The following is a 12,871-nucleotide window of genomic DNA, read 5'->3' as shown; positions in this document are numbered from 1 at the left end:
AAGTCATTAAGAACTATCTTCAGCGTAAAGAACAACAAGAATTACTAGAAGTGATGGTATGTTCTCAACAGAGTCCAACATCATCGAATGTGTCTGGGATGAAATGAAGAGACAGAAGGATGTGAGAAAGCCTACATCCACAGAAGATCTGTGGTTAGTTCTCCGAGATGTTTGGAACAACCTACCAGCCGAGTTCCTTCAAAAACTTTGTGCAAGTGTAGCTAGAAGAATTGATGCTGTTTTGAAGGCAAAGGGTGGTCACACCAAATATTGATTTGATTTAGATTTCTCTTTTGTTCATTCACTGCTTTTTGTTTATTGATGAAAATAATTATTAACACTTCCATTTTACAGCATTCCTTGTTTACAGCATTTTTTCCACCTGCCTAAAACTTTTGCACAGTACTGTATATATATCTTTTCTCATTCTGGAGAAAACTTAATTGTACAAAGAAAAACTTTGGATAAATGAGAAAGTTTGGATAAACCAAGAATGTACTAGGCCTCATTTGGCTGCTTTGCCTTTCAGAACCTGGGTGACCCAAGATCATTGCTGGAACCATTAATTCTAATTAATTTCTACCAGAAAACTGTAAAGGATGATGTTCAGCCATCAGTTTGTGACCTTAAGCTAATCCACACTTGGGACATGTAGCAGGATAAGGATCCAAAGGCCAGATGTAAGTCCATGGGACCTTAAACAGACTGTTTATGCTCAAAAACTCCCATGTGGCTGAAGTTAAATAATTCTCTGAAAAAGACAATTCTTCTACATTGATGTAAACAACACACTGCCAGACATCAAAAATGTTGCCAAGAGGACTGCCGGTTTGATACAGGGCACTAATGAGACAAACAGGAAACTCAAACAAGCACCAACATACTCACTTAGGGAGAAATGCAAGCTCCACGCAGAAAGACCCCAGACCGAAATTCAATCCTTCTTGCTGCAAGGCAACAGTGCTAAGCAAACGACTGTTACACAGTGCCACCCTGCTAGCAATTATGACGTTTTAAAACAGTGTTACTGTCATAAGAGTAATAGGTGGCACTGTTCATGTGTTGCACAACCTGAAATATTTCCAAACAGACAGAAGTATCTCTGTTGTAAATGAAGAAAAAGGGCATTACTTTGTGCTTCTTAGAGCCAGGGAAAACTCAGGTCACTCCAGTACTATCTCTAGCATCTAATTTAAATCACTTCAAAGCGTAGAAATAGTATCATGCAGCTTTTTATTGTGTTTAAAACCTGTGTTCCCCTTGGCACACCTTGATGGTAACCACAAGCCCCTACCCTGTTCTAGCACAAAAAATCAGAAGAATAAAGATGGATGATGACAACCAACTTTGATCCTTAACTTTTGGGCGTTAGGGAATCTTGAAGATCTGAAAGTACAAAGTACATCATCAGAGTTTTACCCAGTTACCTTTTTCTTAGTGGGATATTTTGGGTCACTTGTCTACCATTTGCTTACCAAACTGCCATGGAATTGATTCAATCAATAGGTATCAGCATCAAATCTTTTGCTTTTGCTTCATTCCAGCTAGTGATTGATCCTTTTACCAAATATACTGCTGTGGTTGCATCAGGATTAAAGACACTGTAAAAATGTTTTTCCAGACTTTTCAGTCTTTGGTACTGATCTTTGCTTGATTAAAGTCAAGAGTGTAGATCATGTTCAATTTGATTTGCCCATGCCTTCTGTGGTGCATGTTGGTGGACTTTATGGTGTGCAGGTTGCTGCCACCACAACAGTTTGTGCACTAGTCATCCAGCAGGCTGCTGGCATTGTTCTTGTTTGATATTTTTTTGTGGTTTGGTCTTGTTGAGAGACTCAAATTATCTGAAGGAAAAACTGCATTTGAAAAACCTCAAGTTTCTTCAAGTTTTATTTGATAATGTTCCAGGTCTCAGATCCATAGAAAAAGAATATCTAAGTGCGGAAGAGACAAATGTTGGTCCTTAGAGAGCTATTGGTAGTGTTCCATCAAAAGAACACGAACGCTGAAGCCCCGAACCCAGATTGATCCAAAGTAAAGTATAGTCTTCTGTTTGTGTATCTGGTGAAAATAAGACTCATCTGAAACTGGCTGTGTGGGCTCCTGCAGAAAGAATCTGAAATAAATAAAGATTCTCCAAGGGTTGTCTTTAATTACATTGCAGTTTTTCTTCCACTGCTCTTGAAATCACAGCTCTGCGCATCTGATGCCTGTGCCAGTAATAGCAGACGCTCGCCCCAGCAACTAGACCATGAGTGCTATTTCATCTATGTTTATTGGGTCTGCTGAACTTAATGTTTCCTCCTGTTCATCAGAACGGTTTACAGTTAAGAGGTAGTGTCTGGGCCAAGGAAATTAGTATAGGACAAAAAAAATCTAAATATTGCTTATTTCCTTGTGTTTTGCCTTGTTTGTGGTCCTCAACAACTTGATTGCCAAAAGGCCACTGAGCCTGATGCTACAAAACTTGTTTTGGGTTGTGCTTTAAAGTTGCGACAAACTATTCAATGAGTGGTTTAAACACTAATGCTCTGGTAACATGAGCTTGCTTCGTTTTATTGGTTATTCCCATTCCTCCAATCTCACTAACATGCATAAAATATGTCCGCATAGTCCTTATAACTGCTGTGTTCTGCTGTGTTTAATACACAGCTCGCTCTGTTCGTGCTGCGATCAACCGAAGCATGCTAACATCTTGGTACTCCATCTAGCAAGATTCAGCTAGGATTCCACTAAATTCAATCAGCCATTGTAATGGCTACTTAATACAAATTTAAGAATCAGTTTACCAAAATGTAATTGATATTTAATGCAGCAAACATTCTCTTATTAAAATAGTGTTTTATTTTCCCTTGTGCTTTTCACACTTGCAACTGTTATGCTTCTTTGTTAGTCTTTAAAGCTAATTTGGCCTAATTTCCGATTCCTCAAAGCAAACATTGGTTCTTAAAACATATTGACACTTAACTGTGTTATCACTGCATCATTTTATTGGTTATTGGTTTCAGTCCTATTTGTTATGTTTTATTAATGATTTTCTGTAGTTATTTAGTGTTCCTTATTTTTATAAATTTGTTTTTAGTAGTTTAGTTGAATGTTACTAGCTTCGTTAAATGGTTTCTTGACTGAAGTTTTTTTGTTTTACTTAAGTATTTTGTTAATAAATTATTGTATTTTGGAGAGAAATTGTCTGTGTTTACTCTGTATAGGTGTGCAGGGTTTGCTGTTTAAGAAAGCTAGTGCGTGAATTCACTCCTTCATCTATTGTTCTATAATTATAATAAAACACCTCACTAGGCAGGTGTTCATAGAACAATTACGGATAGAGACTGAGAGCTGTTTAGCTGTTATTTCCTGATAATCAGGTGGTCCCCCAACTTGTTAATTTTGATTTAAATAACTACCTTTATTAATGTTTGCCCCTGGCACTTATTAATACTTATTCATAGGCAGACTAAAGCTATTGTTGCACAACACAATAGTTGTGGTAATTATAATGATAAGGATGAGGACAGTGATCTATGAAAATGTCAGTAATTAATTTCCTTATACATTAGCAAACTAAAGAAGCAACACAGAATGCAGTTTTCATTTAAAGAATAGTGACCTCTGTCTTAAAATCTGCAGGAAATCCTGTTAACCCACTTCTCAGTAAAGTACCTTGTCAGATCCCCATTTAGAAATCATGTTAGCTTTTCCTAAATGCATTTGAGATTCTACCTCAAATGCCCACTTGGGGGAGCTATGATCCAATTGGTCTCTTCAGCCCATTTTACAGAATCTTTCCTAATTTGCCATCAATTTATTTTCATTCAAACGAAGGGTGACCATGTGAAGAACATCAGATCAGTTGACAGCCTGTAAATGTGATTTAAACATTTAAGCACCATTTACCCATATTAAGTTCCAATTGATGAACAAATGCCATTAGGGTGGAAATCTTACAGTATGAGATTAAACAATTCCCATTCTCTGGTGGAATGCAGTTGCTCATTTTTTAACAAAAGCACCATGTTGTTTTGTTTTATAGCAGAATATTACGCCATGCCTTTAAAAGAAACATGCTCCCTTTTTGTTTACCAGTTACCTTTGCACCCTTCTAATTTTCTGTTTTATATGTTGTCCATGTATAATTCACCTGCAGTCCACAAACCAAATCACTCACACACACACACACACACACACACACACACACACACACACACACACACACACACACACACACACACACACACACACACACACACAGAGAGAGAGAGAGAGAGAGACAATGAGCATTGGTTCCTTCCCTAATCTTGTATTAATGGACCCAATCACAGAGTCTATGAATAATCAATGGCCAGTGGTCTGCGACCGCAGTGCTGAAACCTTGAGTGAAACTGAATTTTCCTAATAGGACACACACACACACACACACACCTTGAGTCACTAATAAGCTCTGCACTGTGGGTTGAATTTACATCACATGGTTTGTTTGCTGCAAAATGTGAAAGATAAACAAGCCATGCCAGGCTATGGCAACGTGTGCATGCTTCTACTGTATATATAACAGTGTTAAAAATAATTATCTTTTTCTCCTCCCTTTCTAACTCTGCTCTCCACAGATGACACTGTGTGCAAACAACCACTTTGGTTAATAGCTGCTACATTAGTGTCTTAACCAGCTGGTCATGGCTATTTAGAAATGTTCATTAGGTCGCAGGCTGAAGTGGATAGTTGTGTTTCTTTGCTCCCTTGCTGTCGACTGAAAGCAGGCACACACAAAAAAACACAGGAGAGCAGAAAGTGAGGCAGAACAGAAGGAAAAGCAAAAGTACAGTGCCATTCAAAAGCATAATCACCCCTTATACTTTTTCATATTTTTGATGCATGGCAACCAGATGTTTCAATGTATTTTATTGGGATTGCATGTGATAGACCAACAAAAGTGCGAGAGATACATAGTTTTCAAAATGTTTAAAACAAAAATCTCAAAAGTGTGGCTTGCAAATGTATCCAGCCCTACTGACCTTCAGCTGCGGTTCTAGCTGCAACTAATTTTGGCGTTATGTCTCAACCAGTTTTGCAGATCTAGAGACTAAAATTTCTGATCAATTGTATTTGTCAAAAGCTTAGGCTCAGTCAGATTGGTTGGATAGTGTCTTTGAACATCAATTGTCTTGCTCTAGATTCTTTATTGGATTTGGGCCTGGACTTTTACAACCTTTAACACATTTTCTTCCAGGATTGCTCAGTACTTAGGTCCATCCGTCTTCCTATCAACACCAATGTCATTTCCACAGCATAATGCTGCCTCCATCATGTTTTAAAATGGGATGTTAGATGTTAGTTTTCCACCACACATGGCGCATGTTGGCCAGATTTGGCCTAATCTAACCGCCTTTCATATATTTGCTGTCTCCCCTAATGGATTATGTCGAAAGTCCAATGCCACTTTTCTTTGCTTTCTTTCAAAAACTCAACAATCTTCACAAATGCTAGATTTGTGGAGAGCACGACTAATTGTCCTGTTGACATATTCTTCCACCTGAGGTGAGGATCTCTGCAACTCTTCCAGTGTTACCATGGTTATCTAAACTGCTTCTCTGTTTAGTGTTCTCCTTCCCTGGCCTGTCAGTATATGTTCCATGTCTAGCTTGTGCCGTACTCTTCAGATGATGAATTGAACAGTGTTCCGTAATATGCTCAAACTTTGAGATGATGTTTTATGACCTAACCCTGCATACTCCATTTACTAATTAGGTGACTTGTGAAGACAGTTGGCTGAGCTGGATTTTGTTTGGTTTATCCAAATTCATCAAAGGGGCTGAATATATTTAAACAATACACTTTTTACATTTTATTTCTAAGTATTGAAATTAAAAACCATGTATCATTTTCCTTCCAGCTCAGTTCACAATCATGCACAATGTTGTGTTGGTTTATCACATAAAATCCCCAAAAAATACAGCTTATAATTTTGTCGTGACAAATTATGAAAACGTTCTAAGGGAGTGAATACTTTAGCAATGTAATGTTCGGTGTGACAACTAAATGTGAAAAGGCACAGATGCAATAATTACCACATTACCCTAGATAAGAACCTTGTGTGTAATTACATCTCATTAAGGTCTATGATTGTTATTTTAGGGCACTGAAAGGCTGGATGAGCAGCACTTGATATTATGGGTTATTAATGCTGCAACATCTGGTGTCGTTCTAGCAATAGTATGACAGTGCTTGAAAATGCAGAAAAATTCAGTATGCAACTCATTCTATGACGATAAGATACAATCCAGGTTTTTTGTGTCGCTTTCTCGCATAAAATACAGATATGTAAAGTGTTGGTTTGTGTGACCGTATGCGTTGTCTGTTTGCACACAAGATTGTTTGTGCTGATGGCCAGTCAGAACACATTACACACACCGCTGAGGGAAGCGGCCCTCTGTCTGTGGAAAAGCAATTGATTCTCCATTTCCATATTAATGAGCAGATTTGTTAAGAGCCTGCAGGAGAGGAAAAAAATAACTAGGTCTTCATAGGGCACGACATTTATAAATAAAACTGATGCAGAGAAAAAATGGAAATTAAACCTTTTAGTTTAATAAATTTGAGGCGTCCGCAGCAAAGCGAGTGATTTGCATTTCCATTTGTGGCCAAATAATGAGAGTGCAGGGCCATGATGAGCCTGCTCACGCTGCTTTTGGGTCTCAGGCAGTCAGACAATCACTCCAGCGTGCAGCCTGCCACCTCAGTGTCATTAGCTTGGGCCGGTTGCCTCTGCTTCTTGGCTTTCTGAGATTATGTAGAGAACCAGAGATTCTTATTGTCACTTTGAAAAAAGGTATAGCCTTGGGCTGAAAGCAAAATCCACCAACTCAGATGTGTCTCCATCTTACTTCTTCCATACATGCAGATGTCACTTTAAATTTTGTTGTTGTTGTTGCTGTGCGAAACCAATATGTCAGAAACCTTGTCTCTCATAAACACTTGCACACATAGAGACACACACACACACACACACACACACACATAAAAAGCATCACTGATTGAATTTATTGGGGAATGGATGTTGACTAGACCACTCCAAGTGGGCTAGATTGTTGTTGTTCCCAGTTTGACAGACAGACCCAGAGTGGCTGATTGAAAGTGCCTTTTAGCTTGCTCGCACTGTATATTTGATTTGGCAAAATGGAAGTGGAGTCCAGTCTTTTTCCAGGATGCAAACACGAGCCCTTGTGTTTGTGTGCGGAGAGTTTTGTGTGTTTTCTGTGCTTGGTGACTTGTGGAGGCTTTCGTAAATATTGCACAAAACGTACCCTTTCAGGTATTAATTGAATAATGCACCACTCCTCTTGTCAGCCATGAAGTGGGCCACTTTTGCTGCGGCCCGTGCCGCTCTTCTTGCCTGCGAATTGACTTGATTTATTCGTGTTGTTCCAACCAATGGATGCCATTTGTTCCAAATATTTGACATAAACATGCAAAGAGCAAAGGCGTGCACTCATAAAATCAGCTTCTGGACTGTTGTTTTACAACCCAAAGGGCCCAGTGGGGGGGTTTTAAGCCTTTTTAAATCACGTGAGGCTCTCGCTGAGCCAACAGCATGTTAAACCTCTTTTAGGCAGTGATGTAGTGAAAAGGAACAATTGCTGCTATAAAGAAAAGGGGAGAATTACGAGAGGAAGAAGGGAGTGGAAAAAGGAAAAGAAGTGTGGAGGAGTGAGTGCAGCCGTAAGAGAGATGTGCAGCTTGGTGTTAAATATGCTTAGTTATTTTCCATGCCTTTAATGGGACACATCTCATTGGGTGCCTTATGTCTGCTTCCAAACTGTAAAAGATATTTAGCCTCGCACCTGCTGGAAATTCCCAGCAGTAATAATAACAGCAGCGTATTGAATGCTTTTTGAATCTTTCACTGAATTAATGCCCAGGGTTCCCACACAGTGCGGAAAAATATGGAATTTGATCAAAGTATTTTCCATGTCCAAAGAAGTATGGAAAATAATTTTCTTCCATTGCTGAAAAGATATAAAACATCGAGGTTCCTTTTTGCTGGTTTTGTGAAAAAAAGATGCACACAGTTGTCGTGACATCAACTTTATCATATCCTGGGTTTATAATTTTAGAATTCAGTTTCAATTTAATTAAGTTTATTTATATTGCACCAGTTCACAACAAATGTTTCTAGGCACTGCACAAAATGAAAGGTCAATTTAATCCAAACATGAAGACAGATTCAGTCAATTACATACATTCCAATTTTATTCTTCTTATCAAATAGTAACTAGAAACGGTTTTTGTGGATTTTATGCTACTGATGTAGTATACATAGATCATCATGACTTGACCTTCTTCAAGCTACTATCTAAGACCAAGGCCCTTCGAAAGGTCCTTGGTCTTAGATCTTAGACTTAGCTATGACAACCTCTTATCAAATACTCTTCCAAGTACGAATGATTTTATGGTCCTGATATGTTATGCTCAGAAGTCTTGTTTGTTGTCATTTTAAATACTGGTTGATATGTTAAACTGTGAAAGTTAACCTCTTTTAATTTGATAGAATAAGCACATACTAAAGCCTTGAATGTTAAAACATCTCCAAGCATAAGATAGTATTTTATCTACCGGCATAGCTTGTTTACATTCTAAAGCAGCGGTTCTTAACTAGTCTGGGCTCTAGACTCACCATCACTGCTTGACAAGCTGTGGTCCAAAGCACGGACATTTTTCAGTTAGTTTGTTTCATTAATTCACTCACTTATTCAAGCCTTAAATATAACGCTAAACGCTAAAAATCACAGTAAAAGGTAACTACCATTTTTAGCAGACTCTGTTGGTGAGGCTTATCTCCTCAAATTTGAACTTGCTGTCACATGATGGCCTCACCAGCTGACTGAAACATGGCACTGAAACATGAAGATTTCTTTTTGAATTTAGAAGGGATTGTGCATTCTGACGTCATCCCTTTGTTTCTTCGGAAATTATTGTCTCATACAGTATGCATTGTACCTGTGTTTTGCCATGCTCAATTAGTGTGTCTTCTATGGGGTGAAACAATTGGTGTCAGCTTGCAATACAGAACCATATCACCAATTTTGTAAGGAGTGTGAACTAACAAGAATAGATTTATACATTTTGACCTTTTTCGCCTAGACAAAGGCCTGCCACCCACTGAAAATGGGTCCTTCACCCAGTTATGGGTCGGGAAGCTACAGTTGGGAAAGATTGGTGTAAAGAATGCATTATAAAAAAAATAAAAAATGAACTCATCACTAGTTGCCTAGTGCGTTATAGCGCATACATTTATCAAATCTGCATCTATTTGGTTAATAAGGCCTTCAGTATACCTCCTACCTCTAAAGCTGACGGCTTCCAAGGCAGAGCTGAGGTCTGAGACAGAGTAACAGAACCACATAAAAAGTTGTGCTCGACTGAGTCAGAACCGACTAACCAATCTCAGATTTTTCTGTGAAAACTGTGTTCTTTTGCATTGTACTACTTACTTCTTGTAAATATTTTAGTTTTCCTTCCACACCTTTAGCGTGCTCAGCGTCAACAGTAACTGTGTAGGCAGGTCACCTATAGTTCCAAAGCCAAAATTAGTAACCTCAGAACATCCCAAATCTATTTCCAGAAGAGACCAGTAAATCCTGCATATTTCAGTGACCCCCATGCAAATTTCAGAGCTGTTAAGCCAAGGTTTTGCTGTCAGCCAAGCTCAGAGATGGGATTATGAGAGCCTCGCAGCTGCAGAGGCTGAATCAGTTGAATGAATGAACGACAAGATAAGGATTTTTCATTTTGTGACCGTTATGGTGCAGGAAGCTGACGGATTTATCTGTCCCAAATTTTCCCCCTCAATTTAATATCAGGTTTCAGAAGACATTTTCTTAAACCTCGGACAGGTAAACTGTTGATAAGTTACACCTTTACCTAATTTAGATAAAACTTTGACCATTCAATTATTTTTTCAAAAAATGTTCACTTTTAGCTGTAGTTTTAGCATTAACATTAGTGTTGACATCTTTGTTTTATCTTGTTTGTTTTTGTGTTTCTTTTCACTTAAGTAAAGCATTAGGAAATATACCTTACTATCATTAACCATGAAATTAATTCTTGATTACACTGATTATTAGATAATTGTTTTTTTTTTTTTTTTCTGTAAAATCACTGACTGAAGTGCAATTTTAGCTGATGCTCAATTAATTTTAAATCTGAGAATCATACATAATCTCCTTGCTTCTACCTCTGGTAGGTAAGGAATTCATTCTTTAGGAAGAATTTTGGATAGATTATGAGGCTGATTATTAACATATAATAGTTTAACATAGTTTATCAATGCTACATCCACCTAGTAGTCCATCCATCTGTCTATCCACCTCTCCTACCATCCGCCTGTCCTTTCATTAATTCATCCTTCGTTACAGTCTGTGGATATTAAAGGTTTTATGTTTAAGCAAGACCTATGTAGAAATATCTGTCATGAACTAATCTGGAACTTGGAAATATTGACCAAATATTTGGAATTCTTTGGAAAACTTGAACCTGTTTGATTTGTGCCTTTAGGAGAAAATTACATAAGACTGATGGAAAATAATTAAGATATAATTTAATTCAAGATTTTGCATATGTAGAAACTGCACTTATGTTTTGTCTACAGAATGTATTGTTTATGGATTGCACGCTAGTGTCTCTGAAAACGCCTTTCAACCACACCAAAGTTCGATTTGCTGATGTAGCACCTCTCCAGTTTTCAGCACGCTAATATTTGCCATATGTATCAGCCATCTGTTTTTATTATCTAGGTGAATATGTTTGACTTAGAATATAATCATAAACAACGTTATAATTCTTTTTTTTCCTTTCACTTCTCTCCTTGCATTCTACATCCTATCTCTATCTTGCCTTGTAGACAAGTCTACTCACAGTTTATGTTTTTTATTTCGTTTTAGTCCTAATTTAAGTCAAGCAATGCCCTCACATGCAATATATATAACTGCACACATAAATTCACCGACACTGCCCGGCTCGAGGCTTGACTGAACGTGCGCTCTCCTATTACAGACAGTAATTACCGTCAGTCACCCTGTGTGTCCATAACAAGCCGGCATAATGCCCTAATCAGGCCTGGATTAATCTAACTCTCTCTCTAATCACGGTAAAAGTGATTTATATTGTTTTTCCTGTTCGGAACAAATGAAATCTGTAGCCCAAATTAATACTGGCTTTTCATCACTGGGAAGCTAAAAAGCCAGTAACCATCACATTCTTGTCATTAAGGCTGCATCTGTGGAGACATTCACACACTCGTGCTCACAAATGTAATAGAAAAAATTTAATGTAATATTCCATTAACTGAGTAAACTAACAACATTAGTCTTCTGCTAAAAGGCTTTCAGACCAACCCAATGGTGTCATCAGAGGAAGAATTAAAGTTTTATTGCTATTCTTTTACTTAATAATTACAATCAGAACATGACTGTTGAACATTTAGATTTTTATGGAATGGTTTAATTTAAAAAATGTACTGAGAATCCATTTGACAACCTGATGTATGTGACTGAAAGAATAATAACAAAGTAAAGGACATAAAATCCATTTTTTTTAACCGCCCACAAATTATTCTTACAATTTCTTGGTTTCAAGCTTTCACTGTAGATGGCATGCCTCCTGTTTTGCTCCATGCCTCCTACTTTCTTTCATTTCCATTGTTAAACAAATCAATTCCAGCCCTACCTCACTTCCCACTGTTTTTCATTACAAAGACTAGGGCCGAACACGAACCCTGAAATTTCCTGCTCGCTATTCGGTTTGTGCTCAGCATACAAGCAAAACTCACAAGACTTAGCAAATGCAAATCGTCACCCAATCTAGGCTCCCAATTCCATATTAATTTCTTCCACCCAACTGTCCTCAAACTCCAGAAACAATGCAGCGGTTACCCCTGAAATCTTTTTTGTCTCCATGTTAATCTCTTTCTTTTCCACACTGTGTCTCACCTATGCCTGTCTCTCCTTCCTCTCCTTCTTCCCCTCTACTCGCCTCCATCCCCTCTCCCCTGTTCTCTTCATGCTGTGTAATTCTCATCTTACACACTCTGTTGCTCTGGGGTATGAATAATGCATGGTGTGTGAGAAATCCTCAATCTCATGCTTGGCTCCCAGTGAGCATTACAAACCTTGCATCTCTATTACAGAGATAAATAGGGGAGAGGAGAATATCACATAGGACACACTTTACCTTCACCCTTTGTTTTTAGTATTAAAACCACTGTTTAGCATTTCTGTGCTATGCAAAAAGAGGCTTGATTATAAATAAAATTGCACAAAATGTTCATACATTGACATATTTATACTGAAATGACCATTTTCCTCTTCTTCTAAAAAAAGATATAACCAACAACAAAAAGCTTCAGAACAGGTTTGAAACTAATCACTGTACTAATCATTGCTGCTAGCTACAACCTTTGCCATATAACTGAAATGTTGGTACTCTTCTTTGTAAAGTAACTAAAGCTCAGTCTGCAAGACAACTACTTTTCCCACTGAGCCACAGTCACCTCAATAACATCAATTTATAAGTCTTGCCACATTTTAAATAGGATTTATGTATGGACAATTATTTTGAAGTAGCCCACCGGAGGTGTCCAACCTCAAAGACATGTAGTTCTTCTCCAAAACATTGCAAAAATACCATGAAAACAGGCAAATAGCTGCTCAGCACTTACAATAAGGGAAGATGTCTGTAATGCCAGAGTTTTATTGTTTATTGAGAAGGATATGAACACTTTTTGACATGTCATTTTCTATTAAATATCATTAAAGACACATATTTATTTTGAAATTATTCTCCTTTTGATATGCTTTATTAGCAATAAATGATGCCTGTC

Source organism: Girardinichthys multiradiatus, chromosome 12, assembly GCF_021462225.1.
Source record: "Girardinichthys multiradiatus isolate DD_20200921_A chromosome 12, DD_fGirMul_XY1, whole genome shotgun sequence".
In the NCBI taxonomy this organism is placed as follows: Eukaryota; Metazoa; Chordata; class Actinopteri; order Cyprinodontiformes; family Goodeidae; genus Girardinichthys; species Girardinichthys multiradiatus.
Note: the sequence above shows the minus strand (reverse complement) of the source record.